The 17183-nt window shown below is 36.1% G+C and overlaps 1 protein-coding gene and 1 long non-coding RNA gene across 9 annotated transcripts in view; one reads left to right on the top strand and one right to left on the bottom strand.

The window, feature by feature from the left end:
• Nucleotides 1-17183, top strand: part of LOC126918090 (uncharacterized) — a 702612-nt gene that overhangs the window by 220080 nt on the left and 465349 nt on the right. The window lies entirely within an intron of this gene.
• LOC126918032 (uncharacterized) overlaps nucleotides 1-17183 on the bottom strand; it is a 319978-nt gene that overhangs the window by 224993 nt on the left and 77802 nt on the right. The gene's annotated exons all lie outside the window — the stretch shown is intronic.

The following is a 17183-nucleotide window of genomic DNA, read 5'->3' as shown; positions in this document are numbered from 1 at the left end:
TAGAAAATACACATTTATTGTATGAAAATGATTAAAAATATTTTATTCGAAGTATTGCCCATCGCTAGCTATACATTTTTCCTACCTGCCTGGCAATTGGTGGATGCCACGCCAAAAAAAACTGTCGCTATTTTGAGGCAAACCAGTCATCGAGCCATTTTCGTACATTTTCGTAAGAGATAAATGAAGTGGGTGGTCACTCCTGCTCGGGCAGCCGAAGAGGACGGACGTGTCTAGACGGTCGTCCTGTCCAGGTATAAGTGAATAGGGAAAAAGTGCTTCAAAGTAATAGTGCTGCAAAGTGATAGTGAGGAGGAAATAAAATAGCAATGCAGATACCAACTATAAACATAGCAACAAAGGGAGAAACATATTATATAAAAAACAAACAAATTAAGATGGAGACAGAAGAAACAAAAGATCAGCGGGGACAGGAAGAGAGCAATCCAGATTATGAAAGATACTATCAGGACGAAAGCTGGAAGCTAGCGAAGGCTAGCAAAAAACGCAAAACAACTCCAGACATAAGTGCCATAGGAAACCCAGCTACAGAAAAGCAGCGATGGCTGCAAGAATTACCATTAAGCAACTCCTTCAGCTCACTAACAGAAGAAACAGACGCTGACCCCATAAATAAAACCACAATCCAAACAAATCATATTACAAAACCACCACCAATTTTTGTTGAGGCCCAAATAATAGACCCGCTCATCGATCTACTAAATAATCTAGACGAGAAAAACAACTACACAATAAAGCAAACAAAACTGGAACAAGTAAAAATTCAAACAAACACCCCAGAAACATTTAGGAAAGTTATAAAAGCATTAAAAGAAAAAAATGCTATTTACCACACGTATCAGCTAAAAACTGAAAGGAGCTATAAAATTGTCATAAGAGGATTGCATCCTAAAACGAACATACATAAACTAAGCGATGAGTAAGCAAAAATTGGTCATCAAACAAGAACAATAAACAATATAACAAGATTCGACACAAAACAACCATTACCACTATTCTTAATAGAACTGGAACCCAGAAACAACAACAAGGAAATATATGATATCAAACAAATACTAAACACAATAGTAACAGTGGAACCACCACGACACAAAAAAGATATACCTCAATGCATGCGGTGTCAACAATACGGACACACTAAAAATTATTGCAACAGAAGCCCAGCTTGCGTCAAGTGCGCAAAAAACCACTTAACTATACACTGCCCATATTCTGGAAAAATAGAAGAAGTTAAATGCTATAACTGTAACGGAAACCACCCAGCCAGCTATAAAGGATGTGAAGTAAGAAAACAATTACAACGTAAACTGTTCCCGCCCCTACGAAGCAGGACAATCACTAACACACAAGCCCAACAGGACAGCACAAAACCTGAAATAATACCAAATACAGAGCAAGCAACAAACACCAAACCCATCAGCACCAACACCATTGGTGGTCTAAACTACGCTCAAGTAACCAGCCAATCGACACATACACACAACCAATACCACAGCAATAGTAACAATGACACTGCAGAAATCAAAGAACTGCTCAAACAATCCATAAAGAACACCGAAATGCTAACCAGAATGATAAGCGAACAAAACGCAGTACTCAGACAGCAAACCCAACAAATCACAGTCATGCTACAACTAATTACAAACGTGCTAAGCAAAAAATAAAAAACGGACACTCTAAAAATAGCAGCCTGGAACTCAAACGGCCTACAACAACGGGCCCTCGAAATTAAAACATTCATATACAATAACAATATAGACATACTACTTGTCTCAGAAACACACTTCACTACAAAAAGCTACTTGAAAATACCATACTACACCATATATGATACCAAACACCCCTCAGGAAAAGCACACGGAGGGACAGCAGTGATAGTCAGAAACGATATCAAACATTATCTACACAGCCAAGTTAACAAAGAATATTTACAAGCAACCACCGTTACAGTTCAAACTAGCAGCAACTACTTCCAGTTGTCAGCAGTATATGTGCCTTCGCGACACAAAATAACATCACAAATGTGAGAAGAATACTTCCAGGACCTAGGGGACAAGTACATCGCAGCGGGAGACTACAACTCAAAACACACGCTATGGGGGTCAAGAAACATTACACCTCGAGGCAGAACACTGGAAAAATACATTAGAAATAATAACCTCATTATATTATCCACAGGAACACCGACACATTGGCCGACTGACCTGAACAAAAAACCAGATCTTCTGGACTTTGCAGTTACAAGGGGACTAAACACAAATAAACTAAAAATAACACCCAACCTCGAGCTCAGCTCCGATCATACACCCATAATAATTGAATACAGAAACAAACCAATACACTATAGCAAACCAGAAACACTATGCAATAAAACCACCAAATGGCAAACTTTCAAAGAAATAATAGAAAGCAAAATAAACTGCAACATCCCGTTGAAAACTCCTGAACACATAGAACAGGCAGTAGCAACATTGACAGCAACTATTCAAGAAGCAGCAAGGACAACCACTACACCCGAATCAACCAGCAGACAAACAATAACAATCCCGCAAGAAATACTCGACAAAATCAGAGAAAAAAGAAAAGCAAAAGCAAAATGGCAAAAATACAGAACTCGAGAAAACAAAAAACACTTAAACAAACTTGCAAAGGAAATAAAAAACAAAATAAAGGAGCACAACGATAACGAATTCGCAAAGTTCATAGGGACACTCTCCACACACGAGAACACCAACTATTCACTATGGAAAGCCACGAAAAAAAATAAGGAAGCCAATAATACCCGTCCCAGCAATCAGAAAAGCAGATAACACATGGGCAAGAAGCAACGAAGAACAAGCTGAAGAATTCTCCAACCACCTCTGCAACACATTCACACCACACATTATCAACAACAGCAACCTCAAAAGTCATACGGAGGAGGATCCACAAACCACTATTACCACAACCGACAAGGAATACACCATACCTAAAACATCAGCACAAGAAATTAGAAACATAATTGATAAAACAAAAAACAACAAAGCACCAGGAATCGACCTAATCAATGGTAAAATCTTGAAAAACCTTCCGCCAAAAGCAATAAGACTAATGACAATAATATTCAATGCAATTCTAAGAATTCAATACTTTCCCAAACCATGGAAATTAGCACAGATCAAAATGTTACATAAACCAGGCAAAGACCCGCACCAAACTGCATCTTACAGACCAATATCACTGCTTCCAGTATTTTCCAAAATACTGGAAAAAATAATATATTGCCGGATAAAAACAATAATAGAGACAAAAAAACTAATACCGGATCACCAATTTGGTTTCAGAAACAAACACTCCACGATAGAGCAAATGCACAGGCTTATAAACGAAATAATAGTAGCACTAGAAAACAAGGAATACTGCACAGCCCTCTTTATAGACATAGAGAAAGCATTCGATAAAATTAACCATGAAAGTCTACTACAAACAATTAGGAAACAATTCCCGGAGCAAATACACCAATTAATAAAATCCTACCTAAGCAGCAGAACCTTCGTAATAAAAATCAAGGACACACATTCTCAAGTTAAAGACATCAAGGCCGGGGTACCACAAGGAAGCGTCCTAGGCCCAATACTATACACATTATACACGGCGAACATATCAACAACTACCAACAGCACAGTATTGACATTCGCGGACGACACAGCTATACTAGGCAGGCATACTAACCCAGAAACGGCAGTCAAATACTACAATAACATATCATAAAAATAGAAAATTGGCTACAAGAAAAACAAATAAAAGCAAACCCCAATAAATGCAACCATATTACATTCACGCTACGAAAAAAGATACCACCAAACATCCTATTGAACAGCACGCGTATAACACAAACAAAGCATGTCAAATACCTAGGACTCCATTTAGATCAACAACTCACATGGAAACTACACATCAAATCAATAGTAGAAAAAATACAGAAAACAAGGAGACAAATGCATTGGCTAACAAGCTGAAAATCCAAACTAAGCATAGAAAATAAATTAAAAATATATAAAACGATCATAAAACCAATCTGGACGTACGGAATACCATTATGGGAGACGGCAGCAATGTGCCATATAAACAAAATAGAGGTAATACAGGCTAAAATCCTCAGAACAATAGTAAACGGACCTTGGTACGTCAGAAACGAAGATATACGGAGGGACCTGGGAATGCCAACGGTCAAGGAAGAAATTAGCAGATACTCCGAGAAATACAAATCAAGAATAGCAACACACCCAAACCGGCTAGCTGCGGAAATATACAAAACCATAAACATGGACAGAAGACTAAAAAGGAAGCACCCAGCAGACCTTATAAAGGACATAACCTAACAAACACGAGGATGGTACCCCGCTGGGGGTAGCCACCAACATACTAATTTAACCGTTAAAAAATTCCACCAAATGTCCAAATTGGACAAATTGTGAATTTTAATAAATAAATAAAGAAAAAAAAACATGCGTGGTGGTGCTAAAAAAAGACAAAGGGATGCTAGTCCAGGGGATATCAGTTAGAAGTCGTACACAGTGTGAGTTGAAAAGTCAGAGAGAGTGAGTGCAGAAGCCGGAGAGTGTGAATGGAGGAACCGAAGAGTATGAATCGGGAAGTTGTGAGCCGAGTATGATAATAAGACGTACGACGATATTGTAATCAGTTCGTTGCATTAAGTATTGCTTGTTAAACCAAAACATTATTACTTGTCCTTACTTTAAGACCCATTAAGTTACTATATATATATACATGTCGGGTTAGCGTTAAGATTAGAGTTAGGGTTAAGGGCGTGAAACGAATCCCTATTGGCGCTAGACGTGATCATTATGCAATAGAGGAGATATTTACTAGTGCAAATATGACTATGATGGAATTGGACAAGTAATCGCGATAATTAGATACTCGAGAAGCTAATGACAATGATCCTAGGCTCAATAACGAATCCGCGGTCAACGGGATGACGAACTCTACTTTTCTTCATCGTCTAAGTTGTACTCAATGTTAATGCAAGTGGCAATCACTACGTATCCGAGAGTTACTTGAATCGTCGTCGAGATCGTACGGGAGAGTGGTTCTCCATCACGGTAACGCTGTTGAGGAAAACTATGATGGGTGTGCCTAAGGGCACGAAATCATCGAATTCGTGGAGAAAAGCCTTCGTTCTGAAAGTGAGGGAAATTGGCGTTACTGTTAATTGGTCAATTTCCATGTTGGTGGTTAGGGAAGGGTGCTAGCCGCCCTTAAGAGAAAGTTGCTATCGGGTAGCGTCGTTCGTGAGAAAAATAGATTTCTCCAAGTTTCCTGTAGTTGGAACAAAGACTATTTGTCGGTTTGAAGGACTTTCGTTCCCCTCTCTGTACCCGTTCTCTGTACCCCTAGGGTCAATCTTTGTTTCTAAGGAGAGCTATTTAATTACTCTATACCTCTGTTGTTTAGTATTATGCATGAACGGTATTCTACGAACAGTGGTGCCGTCCGCTACGTGTTTATTTAATGTTCCGTATTTAATAACGTTCCACATATAATTATGGCTATATATAATTTGGTTAATGAATTGGCAGAGGAAGAAAATAGCATACTAAGTACCTATTTAGGTAGGATGTATCAGTGGGGCAGCCAGCTACGCTTGTTAAGGTTCCGAACTGAAGACAACGCGTAGCGAGTTCGAATCCTCGCCTTGGTGAATGTATTTGCAGAAGTGTGAAGGCTACTCCATGGCTGACGATTACTCGCAGCTGGTCTACTATACTCAACGTAGTGGAGGTTTTAGCCGGTAAGAATCCGGCACTACCTTCTGCTGCCGCCCTGTGTCCCCCGCCCCACGCACAGGGTGGCGAGAAGGTGTCTATGAAGATTTCCTCCACGTAAAAAAAAAAAAAAAAAACTTTTTTTTTAGGAGGCTGTCCGCTTCTTCTGCGAGGAGGTTATGCTCATAAAGGAGGGGGCAGGGAGAGAAAGAGGGAAGAACTCTCACCCTTGTAGGGTGACGCGACGAAGAGGCATGGCTGTCAGGCGACCCAGAGCCGCTTCACCACCGTCCCAGTGGGCCGCGACTAGAAGGGGGGATGGCGCTAGGGATCATGTGGAAATGTGTACATATCATGTAGAATGTAACTCCTACAACATTTAGAATGGCGATATCTTAGCAATGGTGATTCTTAAAAAAAAGTATGAGGAACATTTTTGTAGATAATTTTATGATCTACAATTTTTGTCTGGGCTATATTTCCGATAAAACTTACCGTTTTCAAAAAAAATTTAAAAAATCCGAAAATTTTGACTTTGACCTTGAATAACTTTTTTAGCATGCATGGGATTAATAGGGACTTTTGGCACTTTATTTCTACAGGTGTACCCAAGGTCTCTACCAAAATTTAGTTCCGTTGGAATTTTTGTTCTTTGATCACTATTTTTATGTCTATTTTGACCGGACTATAGGTACACGTCCCTCCCGTGACCGTGGCTACTTTCAGCGATCCGTTATATCATTTCGAGTCCAAGTCCACTGTCATAAATCTCGGGCATCCATATTCGGATTAAATCATAAACAACTATTTCTCAGTTTTATTATCTAAGAACAGCTATAATAAAAAATCTGGACTAAAGTATAGGGGACCTTCCCAAATATTTCAAAAGAAAGACCCCGATGTACTTTCATCTCCGACATACATATGTCGGGTTCACATTATGATTAAGGTTAGGGGCGTGAAGCGAATCTTCATTTGGATTAGGCATTGTTATTATGCAACAGAGAAGGTATTTACTAGCGCAAATACGATTATGACAAAATTTGACAAGTAACCGTGATAATTAGATACTCGAGATGCTAATGACAATGATCTTAGGTTCAATAACGAATCCGCGGTCAACGGGAAAACCAAATGCGCTTTCTTCCAAAGTCCAAGTTGTACTCCACTTGCTTGTCTACGGTGCAAGTATCACTGAACTAACCCTTTGTTAAAACGTAGAATATCCACCGAGCGTAAAGATGTTATGTACCTCGCTAATGTGACCTCACGAGAGAATGACTTTCCGTCACGATGATGCTGCAGAGGAAAACTATGATCGAGTGTGTCTAAGGACACGAGATCATCGGATTCGTCGAGGAAAGCGTGGAAATGGACGTTCCTGTTAATTGGTTAATTTCCATATTGATGGTTGAAGAAGGATGCTAAGCGCCCTTGGGAGAAAGTTGCTAGCGGAAAGCGTCGTTCGTGAGAAAAGCAGATTTCCCGTATCTTCCCGTAGTAGGTGGTAGATCTAGGAACTGTTAGGATAAAGGCTGTTTGTCCGTTTGAGGGACTTTAGTTGACTAAATCTTAAGATTTGCAACGGATCCTCAGGCTAACTGAACATGTACTGTGAAGATGTATCGACATCTGGTGATCATCTTATCCGAAGGATAGGATCTGCATGTGGCGAGCCACGGGACAGAAACCGTTTTAATGTTTACTGTCGCGTGCCGCTACAACTATTTCTTTTAAGGAGAGCTATAGAATTACTCCATCCCTATGTTAGGTAAAAACGTTCATCCCGTGACCGCGGCTACGTTCAGCGACTTGTTATTGCCTAGAACCCAAGCTCACTATCACAAGTCTCGGACAACTATAATCGAGTTAAATTATAGAGACTAAAATATTGGGGGTTCTTCCGAAGAATTCCAAAAGAAAGGCTCCGATGTCCTTACATCTCTGACATATATATATACTTCCATACATTGTTTAAAAATTTTTACATACCGAGCGTTCTTCTATTAGCTCCTAATGTTAGAAACGATTCCATCAAGTTTCGCAAGAACTGACACCAACTGTTATTCCAATATAGTAAAACATGTCTGTTTTTTTCAGAAATAAAATACGATTTATTAAATTATTTACAATAAGTGGGTAAATTTGGAAAACTGTTGCTATCAGACTGCAAGTCGTTACACATTGTACAAACATTATACGAAAATGTACAAGGGTAAATATAAATAAAATCACTCAAAAGGTGCAAAGAATTTTTAATTTTTAAGAAATTTACTAATAAAAGATACAGTGTTGATAAGACAACTCAATTTTTTTACTCAGTTGCAAGTAATAGTATTGTTACAAGTATAATCTTAAAGAATTTTAAAACACTTTTTAGAAATAAAAAGATAATTTGGATAGTATTATTTTCGTAGCGAGGATTCCATGTTATTGCCGTCTTTCTAATAATTTGGAAGAACCTTTTCTACTTTATTTATACTTAGCTACACAACCAAACAAGTTGAGGATATTAAACTACTTAAATAATAAAATTTTTCCATGCTTAATATTCACAGAATAAATAAATTAACAAGTTAAAAATAAATTTTGTCGTGTCATAATATTTTAGGATAGTTTTAATCTCTTGAATCTGTCTATTTGCGATTTTGCAACTATTAGGTCATCCCATAAGTTCGTGCCGACCTTTGTGTATACATTTCATATTTTAAAGAAAAACAAGAGAACTTTTATCGAGACGGAATAATGAAAAATGGGAAGAAGTCGTACAACGAGAGGGGGATTACATTTTTTCATGAAACTAAAAGGTATGTAAACGATCTTAACATATATAACCGCTCGAAAAACGGAACGAACTTATGGGATGACCTAATACATTATATTCTATCCACGATAAACAAGTGTCCACATATCTTTGGGCGTTGGTGTATGTTATTACACTTAAAAGATACGGTATAAGTTTATTTATATTTTATTTCCTTAGCAGTCTGTTTGTAGAAATTTGCATTTGCATAAATATGTATAGTATAGTTATTATTTCTAATTTAAAAGTTATACTTACAAGTTCTGTATACAATTGTTCTTGTTTGCAAGCAAAGTGCCCAGTTAATTAGTAAAATTAAATTGTCACTACGAACGAGCTTGTTACCCAAGTTTTTTGTCGCTTTCAGAGCAGAGAAAAAATGAACAACTATGCTATGAAATGCAGGAAAAGGAGAACAATGGCAAAGCGCGAACTCTTGTAAGTATAATATAAAGTCGTACGAAGAAAAACTAACTAACGTAACCCATTGTTGACGTAAAATCGATATAAATAGTTGAATATATTTTCAAATTCAAAATCTTTATCGTTTCAATTTTCTCTTAAAATTTCTTCGCAAACGTATTATTATACTTAAATTAAATGAATATTAATAGTAGAAAATGTAAAGATAAGGTTTGGGTTAACTCAATTAATTCAAATATTTCATTAATTTAATCTTTTTCGATGATTCAATTCAATGATATTATCCTAGGACAGTTTTTAGGAAATACCAGGACTTCATGCTTTCTTATCTTTCATCTATACAACAATGACCGAAGATATTGACACAAATCAGATTTTTCCTGTAAGATCATAAATCTATAAGCCATACAATTCTTTATTTAATTTTTTAATGAAAGATAATTTTCGAACGTGAAGGTTAAGTATCTGATAATTTATTACATAATTAAGCAGCAGTGCAATACAATTTTTTTTACAAATTTATACAATATTATTATTTTTTATTATTATTGCATATAATTATATAATAATAAACAATATATAATAATCAAAACTAAATATAAAATAAATAAACAAAAATTATATATAATACTTTTGTTCATCACTGTACATCATGACGCACTTCCATAACATTTACAATTTTTAATGTTAGAATCGCATGCGCGATTTATTTTATTTTATCTTGCAAATTCGAAATGTTTTTAGAATATTATCAACTATCCATTTAATTCGTTATCAGTGTTAAAAGAAAATAAAAATTTCATTGAGTATTTATAGAAAAAAGTTTTTTTCCGCTTGACATTTTTGTGTTCTTTTGATAACTGTGTTATCACGCAAGCAATTATTATACAGGGTGGTTGGTAACTGGTGGTACAAGCGGAAAGGGGGTGATTCTACGCGAAAAAATAAGTCGAAAATATAGAATAAAAATTTTTCGTTTGAGGCTTTGTTTTCGAGAAAATCGACTTAGAAAGTGTTCATAGAAATTTAATTAGAAGAGCAGAAGTATGTGTTCGGCAGAATGGGCATCATTTTCAGCAATTTTTGTAATGATAAACTTTATGATTACTTCATATTATTTCATTATGTATTCCTAATTTTCCGTTACGGCAAAAACAAACTTAAACTGCGATAATATCCATCGAGACAACGATCTACAGTAAGATCCGTTATAACGAGACGTGATAAAGTGCACGCGTACCGAGCGAAAATTCAAAGTCGGTTTTCTCGAAAACAAAGCCTCAAACGAAAAATTTTTATTGTATATTTTCGACTTCTTTTTTCGCGTAGAATCACCCCCTTTCCGCTTGTATCATCAGTTACCAACCACCCTGTATATTTGATAAAGCGCCCTTACGATACTCAACACTGAATCATCGATCACGCAACCCCCCTCCCCCTTTCTTTTGTTTTTAGGTTATCTTCTGCGCTGCTCAATATTATCACTATTAATAATACGTTCAATAAAAATAACTAATTGTTGAACCTGGACCCATAACCTGTTGTTTTTTCTAAATTCAAGGGTAGGATCACAATAGTTATTACTATATTGTACGGATAAATCTATCACACTGTTCTGAGCCGAAAAAACCTTTATTTTCCTTATAGAAAAAAGTAGAGAAGATTAAATTTATTCAGCTTTCAGCGTACCTCCAAATACAAAAGATTCAACTTGCTCTGAATATATTAAAATTTATCATGTCAAAATAAATATTTAGTGCAATAAAACCATCATTTCAAGCAGAAACCATTTTCAAGGGAACGATCTATCCTATAAGGGTTAAAAACGTTTCTGATATTACATAATTCTCGTAACAGGAAGCTAGTAGAAGACCATTCGTTAATTACACGTTTCAAACAGCACATTTCACCACGATTACCATAATTTAACATAACACAATTTCATCATAATTGGGATGGACCTGATTGGCAGTTTCAATATTTGCAAGATTCATCGACGTTTTGTTATCAAATGCATTCGAACGGATAAACTCGACCTGATTCCGGTCAAACACTTTGAAGCTTGTGCATAATTATTCCGGTCACTTGAAACGATCATGCCGTGGTGATACCGATGCGAAACCACTGAAGAAAACGCGATCAACCTTAGACGATACCGAGATCATTAATATAAATACCAAGAGCTTCAAGGTAAATTCTTGATGTTAAGTGGAAAGAGAGAAGAAAACGTGCAGGCTTTTTACTTTTACGCCGCCTAAAGCAAGATCACAGGAAGAGAGATTTGTATACCCTGCTAGACGTGTATCTAGGTCAGGTTAAGTCTGGACCGGTAAAATTTAAAAGAACGATTACTCTCGCGTTTCGCCAAAACCTAGCCACCGTGTCTTTTGAAATGTTTTAACGAGACCCCTCTGTAGACCTGTCTTCATCACAGGTAAAGCCTATTCAAACGACAATATCCTAAAGCCTTCGTAAGATCTTTTGTGGTAACTCAGGCTACAGGATAGTTACCCTTATCCCGAACGTTAATGCAAAGAAGAAACATCTATCAGACATTTCTATCTCCGACAAACATTGGTAAATAATAATTATATAACCTTAGGGATGCTTCTTATGCAGGAAGCTTAACACACTTGGGTTACTTTTCGTACAATCAATCTCGTTGCACTTTATACCACCTACTGATCGCTGAGGGAACGATACTTAAGGTGAAAATTACAAAGGGTGGCCTAGTGTAAGTACTCGTGTCTTAAGGCTGATGAAATTTTCGGGAAGTTGAGAATTTTTTTCATATTGTTCTATATGTTATCACAGTTGAATTTGATTACATATTTCTATTACTACTGTAAAAAGTTATAGATTGCTTTCACAAAATTATATTGTTTATATTATCGAAGTTGAATTTTATTATTTATGTTACTAATGTAGTTAATCGAAGATATCTTTCAATTTTATTATTTGTGTTATCAAAATTAAATTTTATCATTTGTGTTATCAATGTAGAAAAGGTAAATGAAAAATAAGTATGTTACGGTTTGCCAATCATCTCTCTAACCAAGTGTTCAAGGAAACTTTAATTTGTGACGGCATCGACCACGGAACTTCTCAACGGCTTCGCGGTACAAAGAGCTATACCGTCAAAGCGCAATACCGATATGCCCAATGTACCATCGATATCTTTACGTTTCTTTCGCCGAATTCGGAGGAACGCATACGTGGCGACCGCCGTGGTACATCTAATAAACGCATGTGTAGTAGGGATATCGAAAGGCAACAAAGGAAAGGAATCCGTGGTTTCGAACAGAAAACTCAGGCAGTCTATCTCAAGCTGCGAAGTACGAAAGGTCTCGTAATAAGCATACCCGTTCACAAAACATTAATTGTTATATTTTCGTCTTAATTGTTAATCGTTGATCGTTGACTGAAATTGTTGCTTCTTTACTTGTTATTAAACTTTTTGTTAGCAAATCAAGCGTAGTTTCTCGTATGCACTCGTTCCAACCACCTCTATTCTCATAATAGAAATAGGGGATCAATCAGTTCGTAGCGTCGATTGTTTAATCGTAACGAGAATTTACGACTCTCGTTGACGCGTTATCTCGCGATCGCGTCTCTCCGCGAACGGTAGAAACAAAGTAATTAATTACCATTAATATAAATTCTAGTTTCTAGACCTTTCATTAGTAATGATAATTTCATATATTATTGAGTATGTATTTTATACGAAAATTAACGCGTCACCAAATATTTTCATAGTAAAATAAGATTCTTAAATTTAAATGAATTTCATTAACATTGTTTGGACATAATTCAGTTACAGAAATTTAATTAGAGAAATTTGGTATATGTCGTAATTACACTGTCCTAAGATTGGAATCGTAATTACGTCGATATACAAATATCGATTTGGTTTAATTAATTCAATCCTTTTCGTTTCGCGTCATCATATGTTATAAACAAGTCATTATAAAAAAGAAATATATATATATAATATGTTATAAAAAATACTAATATAATTTGACTTTGTCAATGTTAATTGTCAATGTCAATTTGACAATGATATTTGTCAAATTATTGTTCGAACATAACCATAATACACGATATGTATTTCGAAATGTATAATACAATGGCTATAATAAAAATATGTACTTTCATTTACAAAAAAATAAATTTATATCGAAATCTCTGGAACTAACAATTTAAACAATGAAAAGCAATATTTCATTAAGTATCCTCTATGAAATCAAACAACTTTTATATTATAAATATCTACCTAGGCATGACTCTGGACAGGAGATTAACATGGAAACAACACATCATAGACAAATCGAAGCAACTTAAGGATTTTTTTTCTTTTTTTTTTTTTTTTATTTGTTAGAATATTTATATATATTTATAATATCAATTCTCGTTGAGAATTTTCAGTAACTTCATTTGGCGTGATACAATGACATGGTTTATAATAGTTTATATTGTTGGTTCTAGTAGGATTTAATCTAAAGGGTATTTTCTTTTTAGTCTGCGGATCTGGTCCGTCGTGTCAAGTGGTTGGGTGACTAATGGGTTGTAGTGGTTGTTGACTCTTGCGTTATATCTGCTTCTGGATTTGTATATTTCCTCTTTGACTGTGGGTATCTTAAAGTCGCCGTGGATTGTTTCGTTGGTAACATACCAGGATGCATTTATTAGGGATCTTAGCGTTTTCGATTGAAAGCGTTGGAGTATTTCAATGTTGGAATTACTTACTGTTCCCCATAGTTGGATTCCGTAGGCCCAGACAGGTTTTATTACGGTCTTATAGAGTGTAATTTTGTTCTGCGTGCCTAGGTCGGAGCGTTGCCCAGTGAGCCAATAAAATTTTTTAAGTTTATCCTTGAGTTGCTTCGATTTGTCTGTGATGTGTTGTTTCCATGTTAATCTCCTGTCCAGAGTCATGCCCAGGTATCTGACCGTGTGTGAATAAAGCAAACTATTTGTATTTCCGAATCCTCTCTATACCTTAACAATACTATAATCCACGGTTAGAATAGTAACTGAAGTATTTTGTTAACTGTCATATTGCGTGTATTATTCCTAATAAGAAGGTAAGAAGCGTATCGCCATATTTTTGTAGTAATAGTTACTTTTTGTAGGTTTGTGTGGTTATATCACCTGAACGATCAATGCGAAAGAAGCAGTTAATAAGCTAATGGGACAACAAAGGATTTCCGGAAAGCTCGAGCAGATTATTTCTGGCAAAGGATCTGCGTTCACTGTTATTGATTTCCAAAAGTATCGTAATAACGGAGGAATTGAGCATATACTCATCACGGCGGGATTGCCAAGAGGAAATGGTCAAGTGCAGCGAACTATAACAACGTTAATACCAGCGCTTACAACGTTACCTATAAATAGTTCTGGACAATGCTATAAGCATGTTGATTTGGTACAACAATGTCTCAATAGTACTTACCAACATGGTATAGGTATGATGCTGTCCGAAGTTATTTTCGAATCATCACGCTCATTGAAAACGAGATGAATCAAGAATTTCAGGAGAGTCGTAACAAACAGAGTAATGGCAAGATAAAATCTATTGACACGTTGACTGCCACGCGTGTTTTCAAAGAAATCTCCGCCAGGCCACGCGTGCAGCAGTACCGAGCGTTCTCTGCTAGGTGTTCCCATCGATATTTTAGTAATGCGAGTCGCTCAAGTGGTGGTCTCAAGAATCATCTCTCGTTTTGTTTGTTCGCAACATTAAAACCACTAGCTGTTGTTGAATATAACGAAGGAAAGTGTGGTATAGATTATTCCGACCAAATGGTTTTTTATGCCATCACAATTAGAAAAGGAATCAAATGGTACAGAAAACTTGGCATTCGACTCCTTCTGGGAATTTCTGTTGTAAACGCTTTGACGGTTTACAAAATTGCAACAAGGAAAAATATAAATATTAGAATATTTAGACAATTATTAATTGCAAAATTATTAGGGTTGTATGAAAATACAAAAAATTCTTGTCTTCGACGGAGTCAGCATAATATCGCCGTTCGGAAAAATGATTTCGGAAGAAGCACTAGACGCGTATGCAAACTATGTTATGCAAATAAAAGACGTCGAATGGACGGAACAAAGGCACAAAAGAATTTGAAGAATACAACAACTTATTGTCCAAATTGTCCCGACCAACCTCAGCTATGTACAGAATGCTTTAAAGTTTTACGTTCTAAATAATTTTTTAATAAACCATTTTCTTATTACTTTTATAACCATTCAACAGTTTTATTATTATGGAATAACTTTTCAAATACCTTCGACGATCCCTCGCAAGTAATCAAATAAGCGACACCCGAATATGGGTTACGCGGCACGACCAGAAACTTTGCTGAAATCCGAATACGGGTGTCGTGGCAGTCAACGTGTTAAGAATACAGAAAGAGAATAGGAAAACGTACAATGGATTTAATGTTTATTAAACGAACACAGTTTGGGCTAAAGCTCAAGTTGAAGCAGAAATATTTAGGACCATATAAGGTAAATAGAGTTAAGCGTAATGATCGGTATAAAGTAGTTCATATGAATGATTGCGAAGGACCTTAAGGTGAAGCGATACGCAATCTTCGAGAACGAAGATGCTTCAGGAAAGGCCAAGTGTGGAAGTGGAATATAACCATGACGAAAGTGTAAAGTGTCTTTGAGGTACCGATGTTGATGTCACGAATTCTGACAGGGTGCGACTGTGCATGTATGTGTCTGAGTGTGAATGACCGCGCGCTAACAAAAAGACGGAAGACTGTCTTCGATTGGCGTGTGAAAAGAACAAGCGCAAAACCCCGATAATTTCTACATTTATATCAAGACATGTTCAACTCAAGTTCGAATGGAAGTTGATTTTCTGAAGAAAATAACTGCTGCTATGAGATCCACAATTTTTTAAATTAATTAGATACAGTTTTTTAGGAATATAAATTGTAGATATATTCATGGCAATTGTTCTATGATGAATGTTTTGTTTTGAAAAGATGAAAAGATGAAAAGTTGTAAAGCTGTAAAAATTGTAAAATTGTATAATTGTAAAATTGTAAAAATTACGAAGAATTGTAAATGCACTGAATAAATAATTTTTGGAAAAAATTAAAAATGTATTGAACATATTAACGATTCTTTTGTTTTCCTGGAAAAGGACAAACATAGATCAGCGTCGTATTTATTATGACTTCTTCAATTATAAATCATAATTAGATAAGTTTTCTTTAAGATAAATTGGCAAAAATTCGTCTTAGTAAATATCAATATGATGGATGAGTAAGCAGATAAATAAAAATTGACCCATTGGAATAAAAGTGAGAATTTGTGCCGATTTTATCGTGATTTAGAATTTTTTTGAGGTTTCTTAAGCCTCGTAGAATTAGGATATTTGAGAGTTGCAAAGTTCAAAAGTTATAGCCATGATTCGTAGAGTAAAACTTCACCAATACTTTTACTTCCGGAAACTATGTACATATACATAATCTAACGTTCCTTCGAAACATTCTCGTAGACTTTAAAAGACAGATAAAGACGCGGAAAGGGTGGTGAAGATTTTTTTAAAAGTTTCGTGAATTTTGCATATGCTTTGCATGAAATTTTCATACAAAGACGTATACACGCATCAATAGAAGTAAATGTGGGTATAATTCAGGACGAGATTAGACCTTTTCTTATGGCGGTACTGAAAAAAGAAAAGAAAAGAGACTTTATGTACAGAATGTACAGAAGACTAGCGTAAAGAATTCGCGTCTGATTGTCTACTTCGTATAGACCCGACACAATCATAATGATCAACGCCAACATTTATTAATGGAGATGTCAAATTATACAAATAAAACAATATGGCAACGCGTGACGACGAATGATACAGAGCAGTACGTCCCTTGCCACTGTGCCATCCCTTGGTCATCTTTCCAGCTCCCCACACTATGTCTCCGAATGACCTGAAATAAAAGATTCTCTAGACATGTCAACAAATTTCTGTATCGCTACAAGGAACTGATCGGTCAGTTAAAGATGGGGTAAATTTTCGCATTCAGGCTGAAAGACATACTTTTGAACGCCAGCTTTAGGAAGGTAAGTGCTAATACGTGTACTGTGCGGAGCTAAAAGGAAGTTTCGCGGAACGGCAAAACGGTACTGCGGGAGGTACTACT

The sequence above is a fragment of the Bombus affinis genome, chromosome 1, assembly GCF_024516045.1.
Source record: "Bombus affinis isolate iyBomAffi1 chromosome 1, iyBomAffi1.2, whole genome shotgun sequence".
Taxonomy (NCBI): Eukaryota; Metazoa; Arthropoda; class Insecta; order Hymenoptera; family Apidae; genus Bombus; species Bombus affinis.
The sequence above is the reverse complement of the archived record's forward strand: the minus strand, read 5'-3'. Positions and strand labels throughout refer to the sequence as shown.